This window comes from Peromyscus californicus, unplaced genomic scaffold, assembly GCF_007827085.1.
Source record: "Peromyscus californicus insignis strain IS unplaced genomic scaffold, ASM782708v3 Scaffold_19__1_contigs__length_69161282, whole genome shotgun sequence".
Lineage (NCBI taxonomy): Eukaryota > Metazoa > Chordata > Mammalia > Rodentia > Cricetidae > Peromyscus > Peromyscus californicus.
In genome coordinates, this window is record NW_026294491.1 from 20217012 (window position 1) to 20230716 (window position 13705).

Here is a 13705-nt window from a genome sequence, read left to right on the forward strand (position 1 = left end):
CTCTGTGTCTTTTCTGTTTCCCTTAAGAAGTTCTTGCTTCCTGGTGTAGGGTGGGAGCGAGCCAAGGGGCTGTAGAACAGTGAGAGTCCAATTAGGGTAGTGTTTAGAGATTACTAGGAAAGGAAATAATTTGCAAGTAAAACTAGCAGGGTCATTGATGACTGGGTTAAAGGAGATGAAGAAATCAGGAGTAAGTGTGAGTTTCCTGCTTACCGTGTGGAGTATATGGTCATCACCAGAAAATGCAGGAAGAGTACTCAGATGAGAGAAAAGACATTGAACTCCATCAGAATAAGCAGAATTTGAAATGCCTGTGGGGTGGGCAGGTGAAAATGTTAATGAGGAGGCTGGCTGGGAGGTGGCATGGAAGGGTTTGGGCAGAAGAGGAACATTTGAGAACCAGCATTATACTGGGATATCAACAGAGCTTAGATGACTTCAGTGTCCCCTGGGGTTTGTAGGGAGATAGGATGCCCTAATGGTCTTGCTTCTTGACCTGGTTTGCCACTCTCTGTCTGTTTAATGTTGGAGATACTGCAGACAGTATTTAACTGTGCCGAAGTTCTGTTTTCTTCAGCAAATGAGAAAGTCACAGCAGGTGATATCCATGGTGCTAGAGGCTGTAAAAACTAATTGAGAGGTCAACCATGAAATAACTGAAGATTAATGACCACAATCTCAATGGCTATATGGACACTGGACCCCCAGAACTCCTAACCAATGGGTGGTTTTTTTTTTTTTTTTTTTTTTTTTTAGTGAGAAGACACACAAAACTGTCTGAGGTAGAATTCCATAGAATAATCAAAGTAGTAAAATGACAAATATTCACCTGACGCTATGATAGAAGTCTTCTCTGTCTACAGAAATCCCACAATATCACAAATCCTTTATAGAAAGGAACATGGGACTTCCTGGTTTGAGATTCGAAGTCCACCTCCACTGAGTGCTGGCTGTAATGGATAATGTCTGTTTTGTTTTCTAGGTCTTTTCTTCCTGATGTCCTGCCAGTCGGAGCCTGAGGAGGGAGACTCCTATTTAACCCTTACAACAAGCCTATAAAGTAGGTATTATTATTAGGAGCCTCCATTTTATACACAAACAAGTTAGATGATAAGGTCAATTATTGCACTTAAAGCTACAAAAGAGGCAAGGATCCTAAAGCTGCTGTTTCCAGAGTCTAGGCATGTGGTCCCAGCCTGTGGGCTCCTAAGGAATACTCTTGAGCTCTGGGGAGATGAGAACCAGAAGCATGCACACCGGATACCTGACGTGGGTGCTGGGAACCAAACTTGGGTCCTCTGGAAGAGTAGTGATGGATCTTAACAGCTTATTGATTTCTTCAATCTCTGAACATATTTCAGTTCATTTAAAAAATGTTTTCATCTTAATCCTTCCTTCGTCTACTCCAATAGTCTCTTTTTCTGTGCTGTGCCAGTTGTATGACAGATTTTTTCTGGGGAAAATGAAACCCTTACACATCTACTCACTCCAGAAAGGGAACCCATAATGGACCAAAGTAATTATTGCACCAATGTCCAACTTGGTGGATGTGCTGGCTAATTTTATGTCAACTTGACACAGGCTAAAGTCATCAGAGAGGAGGAATCGCAATTGAGAAAATATCTCCACAAGATTGCGCTGTAGGCAAGTCTCTAGAGCATTTTCTTAATGAGTGATCGATGAGGGAGTGTTGGCAGAAGTTTCTGTCCTGCCAACAGCTCCCAAATAAACATTCTGAGGCTAATGTTAATTATAAATGCTTGGCCAATAGCTCAGGCTTGTTACTAGCTAACTCTTACATTTAAATTAACCCATGTTTCTTATCTACGCTCTGTCACATGGCTTGGTACCTTTTTAAAGTATAGCATGCTCATATTGCTTCTCCTTGTGTCTGCTGGAAACTTCTCTGACTCTGCCCTTCTTCATTCCTAGTCCTTAGTTTGGTTGTCCCACCTGTACTTCCTGCCTGGCTACCAGCCATTTAACCTTTTATAACAATGAGAGCAACACATTTTCACAGTCTACAGGATTATTCCACAGCAAAGGAGGGCCCAGTCCATTGTGGGTGGGGTCACTTGGGCTGGTATTCTTGGGTTCTATAAGAAAGCAGGCTGAGCATGCCAGAAGAAGGAAGCCAAAAAGCAACATCCTCCATGGCCTCTGCTTCAGCTTCCTCCTCTATGTTCCTGCCCTGCTTGAATTCCTCTCCCAACTTCTTTCGATGATGAACAGTGATATGGAAGTGTAAGCCAGACAAACTCTTTTTTTTTTCCAAGTTGCTTCGCTCATGGTGTTTTGTTGCAGCAAGAGTAACCCTAACTAAGACAGTGAACTAATGAGTTTTATTGGGGTTATTTATAGGAATGGAAACAACTCAAAGACATCTGGATCACCAAAGCCCAACCAAGCATGGGTGACAATTCATAAAACCTGGGAACCTGGAGCATACTGTGCAGCCTTGTAGGTAGCTCATCAGGTTGGAAAGTATTCCTTCCATGGGGCTTGGTTAGTCTGAACATCTTCCAGGCCGATTGGCTGGTTTCTGCTTCTTTCAGGCTTCTGGTCTGGTCTGAAAATGACTCAGCAGCCTTTACTATTTACATACTCTTGGAGAGGAACCAGCCTAGTGAGTCCAGTCAGTTTCAGGGACATCCTGAAGCTATTTTGAGTTGTTTATTTCCTATAAGACCTTTCTGCAGGATGGAGTGTTTTATCCCTCTTAGAGCATCCTATTATTTCACCTTCTTGTAAACATCCTGCTCTAAAATATCCCATTGTTTCACGTCTCCTCAACACCCTATGTCTTACTAATATGGAAGGCTTTACTCTCAGAGGAAACACTACATAACAGTGCCTGGCTCTGTTACCACCCTCTGCAATGAAGGCTGATTCATCTTACTCTGTTGAGTGTTCCAAAGATACCACTGAGGTCATCGTTTATGCACATTCTATATAGTCCCTTGTAAAGGCTTCCCCAGGTAAAATCCTCTTGTCTTGTCTGTATTAATTTCCCCTCTAGCAATTAAAAAGAACCAATGATCCTTTCACAGTGGGCCCTCAAAAATTTGAGAGCTGAATCTGTGGCCAGCAGCAGCACATGGACACATGCACTTTCTGTTTTATTCTTGGCCCAACTTTACAGCCTTCTGTTTTTGTTTTATCTTACACTTTGTTTCATCGTCACAGAGACAAGATGGAATTTAAGTCAATACCTGTATGGGCATAAGCTTGATGGTGTCCACATACTCTCTTTGGGAGGTTGGTGTTGGCTCACCAGCACAGGGACCATTACTGTTTCATAACTGCTCACGATCCTTGCTGATAGCAAGGAGGTCATCAAAAAGAAACTCTTAATTAGGAGGATTATCATAGCTATCAATTTGCTGTCCCTTTGATGAGTGCTGGCTGCACTTAACGACTCACTGAAGATGGAGCCACACTCCCTTTCAGCAATAATATGAGCTTAATCAGCATTAGTGTGGCAAAGACCACGAGTAAACAATCATCTTTGCAGTGATAACAATTTGGTCCAGGCAGGAGGGAAAGTGTTCCTGGCTAGGCTTTGCTCGACTGTAGTGGGAGATCCAGAGGGGATGTGGAAGAGGGAAGGACAAGGCTGGGGCGGGGGGGGGGGGGGGTGTTAGAAAATATCAGTGAAATCAGCTCAAGAGACCTGGTGCGTGCGTGTGTGTGTGTGTGTGTGTGTGTGTGTGTGTGTGTGTGCATGAGCGTATAGGATTGAAAAACAGTGTTATCAGGAGCTTGGTTCATAGCAAGGAGAGAGGGAAGAAGTACATTCGTGTGTGTCAGTGCGGGTCAGATGGTTAGCTCTGTTGCTGACAAGCTGTGTGACCTTGGACAAATGGTTTGACTTCTGTATGTCTCAATTTTCTCAGCTGGAAAAGTGGAATGGAGAAGAGATACCCACCCCGCAAGGCTGGTGAGAGGCTAGGATAACAGAGGTAGGGCTTTGCTGTGTGTTGGGTGCATTGGTGAGGGCATAGTGATGGGGGCTAGGGTGCTACCAGAATGCAGACTAGGCTGCAGAGATTCAAATCTCAGACGTCCAAGAGGATTGCGCTGCACTTCGAAGGCGGGAATGTTGTTCTGGGAACCATCTTGTGTTATTTCGACAGCCTACAGATTACTCCACCAGTCACTTCATGAGTGTGTTATTGTCTCATCTCCTTATATATTTCTTTGCATTAGCATATAGGCTTGGGTACATGAATGATGTTAAAAAAAAATTCACTGAGTTGAATTGAGGGTGGCACTTATTACTAGTGTGAGAATATTTGAAACCATAAATGACACCACCCTGAAAATAACAGTGAGTGTTGTTGTTCAGTCTTTATGCTGTTTCCTACCCTTTCATGAATATTTGAGTTCTCATGAGGTGGACACACTATTGCCGGTCTCATTTTACTGACATGGAAATGTTTGGCTTAGAGAAATTCCACCTTGTGCCTCAATGCCACAGCCATCAAGGAATGCAGCTGACGTGTGAATTCAGGTCTTTGGACAGCTCAACCAAGGGATTTCCCGTTCTCAGAGGCAGAAAACCTGGACTAGCTGAGTAGTTCTTTTTCACCTGTCATGTGAAGACGTTTGCAAGTCAGCTTCTGCAGAGTATGGAAAGTTTTTTATATATGTGTACAGTTGGTTGACATAGAATAATGGGATTAGGAGCTACAAGCAACCACCGATTCGTGCCCAGCAAAAGGAAAACTGTCATCCATGGCTGATGGCTGGAATGCGTGACACAGAGGCCTGGAGTGGCCCACGATAAAGTGTTAAGTTTTATTAGTTTTTTAAAAAAGGAAATCTTCAATATACTTTCTAAAAAGTTACATTTATTCATTTAGTGTGTGTGGACAAGTTGTGGAAGTCAGTTCTCACCGTTCACACGTGGATCCTGGGACTCGAACTCAGGATTGGCTACAAAGTCCTTTACCCACCAAGTTATCTTCAGCTCCAAATTTGGCTTTTTATGTGAATTCCTCAATTTCAAGTAACATTATCTCATTGAAATAAAAAAAAACATATACCTTACAAGTGTCAAATTAAGAAACGTGTGGGGACTGGGGACGTAGCTCATTTGGTAGAGTGCTTGCCTCGCCCGCAGGAAGCTCTGAATTGTATCCTCAACACCACATAAACACCAGGGATGGTCGGGCGGCCCTGGCGCACGCCTTTAACCTCAGCACTCGGGAGGCAGAGCCAGGCAGATCTCCGTGAGTTCGAGGCCAGCCTGGTCTACAGAGTGGGCACCAACACTACACAGAGAAACCCTGTCTCGGAACCCCTGCCCCCCCCAAAAAAAAAAGAATGAGTGAAACCAGGGATGGTGGTATACACCTGCGGTACTTGGGAGACGGAAGAGGGAGGACCAGGGATTTAAGGTCATCCTTAACTGTATAAGGGTTTTGAGACTAGTCTAGGACCTAGGCTCTACCTTAAAATGAAAATAACTTGGACCAAATCAGTCCCCAACCCCCAGCTTTTAGCCTGTATCTCAAATGTCTTTCACGGGGTCCCTTATAGCTCTGTGAGGCACTGTAAAAGGACAGCATCTTTAGTGTGAGAAGCCCGGAAACATTTATCTCTCCTCATGATCAAACTCATTATGTGTCCCATCAGAGATGGCCGGTATCTCCGCCGACAGCATCCAGACCTCCAGGTGTTCCCGGTGCGCAGAAGCTGGGATCCCACGCCTACCACCATGACTGACAGCTGTAGAGGCAGGGGAGATGTGGGGGAGGGCAGACCTGGGTTAATTATGTAAATCTATGTCTACATTTTAATAAGACATCGCGATAAAGCTGTCATAACTGCCAAGTTTGGGAAACAGGATGAGTGAGGTTTTTATTTCTGGTATTATATTTGTGAAGGAAAAAAAAAGAGGGAGCATGCAGGAGAGCCGGCTCATCTTTGAAACCCTGCAGGAACGTGTTAGAGCCGCCTGAGCCCTTGGCTCCTGCAGGAAGCATTCTCGGTGACGCCTATCTGAAACCCCAGCAGGCCACACTGCGCTCCGGGAAAGGAGAAAGCTGACGGCTCAAGGTTGATGCTTCTTAACGAGCTCTCTCGCAGAGATGGGGCTTCGCGTCAGCACCTGCCACTGCCTCTTCAAATTGGTCAGCCCCCTTTTTGCCTCACAACCTGGCCATGCTGCCTGCTGCCAGGACACGTGAGAAAAGGTGGCCAAGGGCTGAGGTGTGTTTAAAAGCTTGTGGTAGAGGGCCTGGTACCTGTTGCGGGTACTGTCCTCCCCATCAGGTGTTGGGGTATGAGGGCTGCTCCCTAAGTTTTAACTATCCAAATCAGGGTATGAATGAAAAAAAAAAAAAAGAAATAAAAAAGGAGAGGAAATGGCTGCTCCTAGGCAACGTGAAGGAGCAAGTGGATTGGAGAGGAAAGGGACAGTATAGCCAGAGGCAGAGATACATGGGAGAGTCCAGGGTGGACATGACCCTGAGCCTCATGGGGTTTTGGGGAGAGCAGCTGCCGACTAAGAGGGGCAGACTGAGCCAAGAGACTGACTGGCCAAGAGAGTAGATGAGGAAGACCAGGTAAACAAAACGATTAGGTTATATAAGGGAAGGGCAGCTGGGGGAAGGGCGACCCAGCCTCAGGGCTGGAGAAGTTTAGGGTAGGGGTTGGGGTTTGCCCGCCAGGAGGGCTCTGTAATAGGTAGGGACTAAGGGATACAGGAAGAACTTGGTGGCTAGCATCTGCTTTCGTACGTTAGCCGTTTCTCCCAGGTTTGAGACCTAACAGCGTGTGGTTTGATCCCAGCATTAGAAACATTCCATCTTCCTTTCAGAGGGCTCGTCTCTTCTCCACCAGGGCTGTATTGGTCACGAGCAGCCTGATGTCTATTGAGAGGAGTTTCCTGAGCTGAGTGTTTATGTTCTACCAAAGAAAGAGCTATCGTGTTAAGAGAAATAGGCTAGGACCTTCCCTAGAAAAGAAAACTGACATGGCCATGTCCTTTCCCATTTCTTCAACTAATAACCAAATGACTTCCTTGGGAAGAGGGAAAGAAGTAAAAGGGAGGAAGAGAGAGAGAGAGAGAGAGAGAGAGAGAGAGAGAGAGAGAGAGAGAGAGATTAAATGATGAAATGTTTATGGACTTTCTTTGTATTTCTAACTAAACAAATTATTAAGAGCTTATATGCCAATGAGGAAACTTATAGGGAATATCGGAATTATAATTATAAATTTTGTGTAAGATGGTTCAGTCACAAAGGACTCTTCACCAAGTCGGATGACCTGCACTTGATCCCTTGTACTCACACGGTAGAAGGAGAGAACAGATCCATCAAAGTTGTCTGCATGGCACATGTGCATGCCTCAACACACAAAAATAAATGTAGTCAAAACTTCTGTGTGATAATAATATTGTAGTTGCGATTTTTGGTGTGTGATTTATTTGGGAGCTGGGTGGCGGGCCCCCCACGAAAGAGCAAAAACCTCCAACAATACCTTGTTTTTTTTTTTTATTATTTCTTATTGCTAAATTTCATTACACGATGGTCATTTTATCTTCTTTACCCTCCTTCATTCCCCCTCTCTCTCCTGCCAGAACCCTTCTTAAGCCTGCTTCTTGGGTGTAGCCCATTGAGTTTAACAAAGCTGAATAGGAGGTTACTTAGTGGAACAAAGGAGACTTGATCAGCGGCAACACTACTGAAGAAGAAGAAGAAGAAGAAGAAGAAGAAGAAGAAGAAGAAGAAGAAGAAGAAGAAGAAGAAGAAGAAGAAGAAGAAGGAGAAGAAGAAGAAGAAGAAAAAGAAGAAGAAGAAAAAGAAGAAGAAGAAGAAGAAGAAGAAGAAGAAGAAGAAGAAGAAGAAGAACAAGAAGAAGAACAAGAAGAACAAGAAGAAGAAGAAGAAGAAGTGCTGCTGCTTCTCCCAGCAACCACCAAATGCAGGAGTCTCTCTGGAAAGGGAGGGGGCCATGATCCCCTCCCCTCCCCACAGTGAAATGTGGAAGAGTCCCATCCTGTGCATCTTTGAAGGCTGAGTCACAGAATTCAAGCACACCTTTTCGTCATTGTCCTCTTAATCACTTTAGGCTTCCCCTCCTCTGGGGAAGTGTCAAGATTATTGCCCATCAAGCTAGAGGGGTGACATACTTAAATCACAGATGTAATTGTTAAACTAAATGGAAGTGGCAGGAGCTGGAAGCTTCTGGAAGCTCTGAACTGATCGGAGCTCAGTTCACTCTGAGCAGAACCTCATAGTTTTACTCAAAATAACAGCTATGGCTTATGTGGACGAAAAGTTCCATTTCACTATGTGGTTTTGTTTTGAAAACTACTTTGGGAGAGAGGCTGCATGTCAGGTCATATCTATTTCTTTTGATTCTCAGTTCAGAAGGAAAACATTACTGTGACGTTTCCTGTATTAGACAACCCATGTTTCCTTAAGTGACGCTTGTGAGGTCTAGACACTAAGGGGGTTAGAGGAGCTGTCAGAAATTTCATACCAGCAGAGAATGGAAAGTCTTGCAGTTTCTTTATTTCTTATCACCAAATTCCATTACACGCTGGTAACAAGTCTTGGGGCAGAACGTTTCAGGGTTTTATTGTGTTCCCCGAGTTGTCAGCTAACTGACCTTTGGTCCCAAGCATTCTTGTTCCTCACAAGTCAGTGTTCGTCATCCCCTCAGAGACATTTTGTAATTTTCAAACGGAGTTGTTTTGATCCTTCAAGACAGAGTCTCATGCAGTCCAGGCTGGCTTTGAACTTGCTGTGCAGCCAAGAATGGTTTTGCATTTCTGATCCTCCTGCCTCTACCTCCCAAGTGCTGGGATTGTAGGTGGGCACTGGCACCTGGTTTACTTGGTGGTGCTGAAGATCTAATCGGGCTTCATAAATGCCAGGTGAGCATTCCACGTCTTCGGCCCCCAAACAGAGGTGGAATTCTAAGTCCACTTTTTTCCTTTCGTATTTTTAAATGCTCAGAGATGGTCTCATCCTTTCCTCCCACGCGCTGAATCAGAATATGCAGTATCACGACAAAGGAAACACTGCTTCCTCTCTTTGCCTATAAAGAGGGGCACCCTTTCAGTCAGTACCATTGTCTTCGCCTCCTTCATCGTCCTGTTGTGTGGGACATCCCTCCAGGGGCTTACAGTGGGGTGAGGCCCCAGTTTGAAAGGAACCCTGCTATCTGGCCAGCCTGCCCTGACTCCCTGTGAGTGATATCCTGCAGGTTAAGTCCCTCCCTTAGAAAAAATGGGAGGGGTGATTTTGGCCGGGTCTCTCTTCAAAAGCTAAATGAGTCAGTTGAGAATGACTCTAATGAACGAGCTCATTGATTTGTTTATATTTACTGTTATCGTGTGTGTGTGTGTGTGTGTGTGTGTGTGTGTGTGTGTGTAGAGGTCAGAGGACGACTTTTGGGAGTTGGTCCTCACCTTCCACTATGGGCTTTGGGGGTCAAACTGAGGATACTAGGCTTTCCTTGGCAAGTGCTTTTACCTGCTGATCCATCTTGCTGGCCCTTATTTATTATTTTGACAGTACTAGAGACCGAATCTGGGACACTGCTCATACCTGGCAGTCTATAATTTTGAATGTTATAATCTATATGGAAACTAAGAGCTCCCCATCTTTTAAGATCTGTGTAAGGTGTGAGTAAAAATCACTCCAAGACCTCTGGAAACATTTATCCCTCTCCAAGGTTCTCAATTCCTAGCTGCTTATACTGTCACAGGCATCTTTGGCCCCGTCTTCTCTGGTGTTAGAAGATTCCTAGTCTCTGGGTTTAATCCTTGTCTTTTATTCTGCTCCAGATGAGAGACTAGTTAATTTCCTTAACACACACACACACACACACACACACACACACACACACACACACACACACACCTTTGCACTCCTATGACAAAATGCCCAACACAAGAAGCATAAAAGGAAGGGTCGATTTGGCTCACTATTTGAAGGTACAGATCACCATGGTGGGGAAGCCATGATGGCAGGAACAGGAGACAGCTGCTCACTTTGTATCCACAGTCTAGATGTAGAGAGAAAGGGATGCTGATGCTCAACTCACTCTCTCATTCTCAGACTGGGACCCAGGCCACAGGATGGTGTCATCCATATCGAGGGTGTGTTTTCTTGCCGCGGTGAAACATCTTTTGTTATGCCCTCACCGGCGCCCTCCGATATGTCTGCTAGGTAATTCCCAATTCCCTTGATAATCAAGATCACCCACCACACATCCCATCAGCTGCATGACCTATGTACTAAATGTCTTTGTCTGTGCACACAGCAGCTGCTATTGAAGGTCGGAGGAGTCGAGGAGGAACGTTTAGATGAGAACCACAGAAATAGCTTCAAACTGAGCATTTAAGCACCGCTGGTTTCTAAAAACCCCCTGCTCGATGCTGCTCAGCCACCCTCCTTGTCTTGTCTTGCTTCCTTACAGTTCCTCTGTACTTACAGATTCCTATGAGTTTCTACTGAAGAAGAATTTACTGACCCCTCTGTGACTAGTCCAGGCGCTGTGTTGGGCCAGCGAGTATGATGCTATCCTAATTCTCCATTGTGAGTGGCCGTTCCGCCTACTGTAGGATAGGGAGAATCATCCTTGACTTCCACATATGAGATGCCACCAGGACCTGCTTCCACACTCATCAACCAAGTGTTCCCAGACACTGGCAGATGTCCTGTGGAGGGGGTGAGAAAGTACACCCAAGGCTCTCAAGGCTTTGACTTTACCTCAGTGCACCATTCTAAGTAAGAACACTTCCTGCCTCTGAAAGGAATTCTGAAGCTGGCTAAGATACCCTTCCCACCATCCTCATTAAAGTAGGACTTCTGATGAGCTCTGTTTGGCAGGAATTGAGATAAATGCATAATATACATTGAGTTTAACTACATTCAGTTATCAAAAGCTATTTCAAATGTGTACTTTCATAAACTTGGAAATACATTTATCATACATGTACACACATGCATATATACATGTGTGGAAACAGTGTTCTCTGTCACCCTGGTCTCATGGAAACATCCATTTCTTGTGGCAGAATGGTTTAAATAAATGCTATGGCACCCCTTAGCTGAGGGTCTGTTGATAGTTCATGGATGCTGGTGGCAGGAGAGTCAGTTCCTTAAGGGTGTGGTCTCTGGTAGGTCCACATGGTCCAGTGGGTAGATGGTACCATGAGTAGATGGTTGCACAAATGGGACTCAGTGGGTATAAGAATGAGAGGTCATGAACTTGGGCAGGGGAGGAGTTAGGGTGGAAATAATCAGAACGCATTGTATGCATGTATGCAGTTCTCAGTACAATGTATTAAAACAACAATAACAGACTATCATGGAGGGGAAAGGGTGCTGCCCCTAGTGCATCTGAGGCTTGCTGAGATGGGGTTTTCATTTTTAATCAGTCACTGCTGCCATCGCCGCCATCACTTTCTCTCCAGTCGCCTGCTCCATCCTTGGCGTGTGTACCTGTAGTCAGCATCTTTGGCTTTGCCCCAGGCTAGACAGCAGACCTCCTCCCACTCCTTTTGGTCCTTAGCTTCGGAAAGCAGAATCAGCACAAATCATAGTGCGTGATGGACAAGAACACATTTCAGGGCAGGGTAGGGAGCAGCTTAGAGTTGAGTATCCGCCATGGCTGGTTTTTAACACGTCGCGGTCAGGTCCAAAGGAAGCTCCAACTTCCCAAACTCCAAAAGGCAGTTTCAATATCCAGAAATGAGCTCAACCTGGACTATGGGAGGATATCTTGTGGTTAGATGGGAGCTAGCATTCACCAGGATCTTGTGAAGCTGGTTCCTCTCTACCCAACGGAGGCATTTCCCTTACCCCTGGCAGAAGGGGGATAGGGCTACCTGTGGGGCCTGTCAGCATATATCATGCTGGCTTCCAGGCTCCTCCAGTATCACACGTGCCTGTTACACATTTCAAAGTCCACATGCTAGCATCCTAGCCCTTCACAATCCTCCCCTACCCTAAAATCCCTCCGGCCCCAGGGCTTCCCTCCCTGCCGCTACTCATTCTCCTTATAACCCTGCTATTCTCGCTCTTCTCTCTGTGCTCTGTTCTTGCCTCTCTCATTATGTTTTCTCTGTTCTCTAACCCCTGCTCTTCTCCCCTCTCTGGCAGATAGCCCTGGCTAGGTCTAGTCTGCTGGCCATGTTCTCTCTCTCTCTCTCTCTCTCTCTCTCTCTCTCTCTCTCTCTCTCTCTCTTTCTCTCTCTCTCTCATATCCACAATAAAACCTTCCCCTTAACCACACCATGGAGAGGTCATGTAGTCAGCTGTGGGTACTCTGCCTGGGAACTCGTCACTGGCTGTTCTCTGGGAAACATGTATTCCGTAAGGACACAGAAGAACCTAGGGAATGAATAGTTCTCAGGGAGACGGCTTGAGTGTCGGCTTGCACGGCATCTTTAACTAAGTCAGTATGTTTCCAGACAGCTGATGGGACAAAGGAGAAGGGCTTTGAGTCTCTGGGGGAGAACCTGGGGAGAGAAAAATTGCTGACAGACTTAAAAAATGACAACTCATTCTTAACAAGACAAGGCTGTAACGAAGACCGGGGCTTCTTGGGACCTTTCGCTTACTAAAGGTTAGTAAAGTTTGGGGTGGATCCCTTTGTAACCAAAGTATACATGTGATTAGGGTCCCAAGTTGTCCTTAGCAGTAAACTTTTATTCTCCCTGGCAGCAAGTGGAGAGCGCCAGTGAGTAAGGGAGGCTGTGAGCTGGGGAGGACAAGGTAACTTTTGCTTTTGTAAGTCTGCTTTTAGGAAAATGGAAGGCAGAGATTTTGTTTGTTTGTTTGTTTCTTAATTGTCTGTAAATGAACGTTTCTCTCCTGCCCGCCTGTTCCCAAATACCTGGCAGCCACTTCCCAGATAATTGACTCGGAGGCTTAATGCTACTTATAAATGCTCAGCCGCTAGTTCAGGCTTGTTACTAGCTACCTCTTACACTTAAATTAACCCATCTTTCTAGTTATGCTTTGCCACACGGCTCATGGCTTCTTACCTCATTTTCTACACGTCCTGTTTGTTTGATGGCTGGCTTGCATCTCCCAAGACTCTCCTCACTTTGCCCTTCTTCCTCCCATCATTCTCTCTGTGTCAAGCTGTCTTACCTAATCTCTTCTTGCCCTGTTATTGGCCAATCAGTTTTTTTTTTATTAACAATGAGCATAATCCACAGCAATTGTCCTCACCTGTCCCGTGGAGAACATGAGCCTCCATCACATGTCTACTCTCCGACACTCCTTTCTTTATCCTTCTTTTCTCCTACTTGGCAGCCTCAACCCAAAAGCCACTCAACAACCCGAGCATTGTAACACTTCCTGTCTCCTTTGCTGCCCACGGGCATACTGAGCTGTTGGATCATGTTCTGACCACAAGCCCCACTGCCTGTTCTATTTTTGCTTGAGGCTGCGAGTTGCATGCCTGCAAAGTGTTTGTGCAGGTGTGGGCTAGCCAACATTTGAGAAGCAGAGACGGGTGGATCTCTGTGGGCTTGGAGCCAGGGCTGCAGAGTGAGACTGTCTCAAAAACAAACACCCAAATACACAAAAAAGAGAGGCCACGGAACAAACAATATCCTATGGAAAGCGTGTGAAAGACAGATTTCTGGGTACCACTCCTAATACCCTTCCGTGATACTTAAGGAAGCATATGACAATCAGATTACGTTTGGATGGGGAGTTAACAAACA

The 13705-nt window shown here is 45.3% G+C and overlaps 1 pseudogene; it reads left to right on the forward strand.

The window, feature by feature from the left end:
- The first annotated feature begins 6095 nt into the window (after nucleotides 1–6095).
- Nucleotides 6096–13705, forward strand: part of LOC128114601 (chromobox protein homolog 5-like) — a 38848-nt pseudogene continuing 31238 nt past the window's right edge.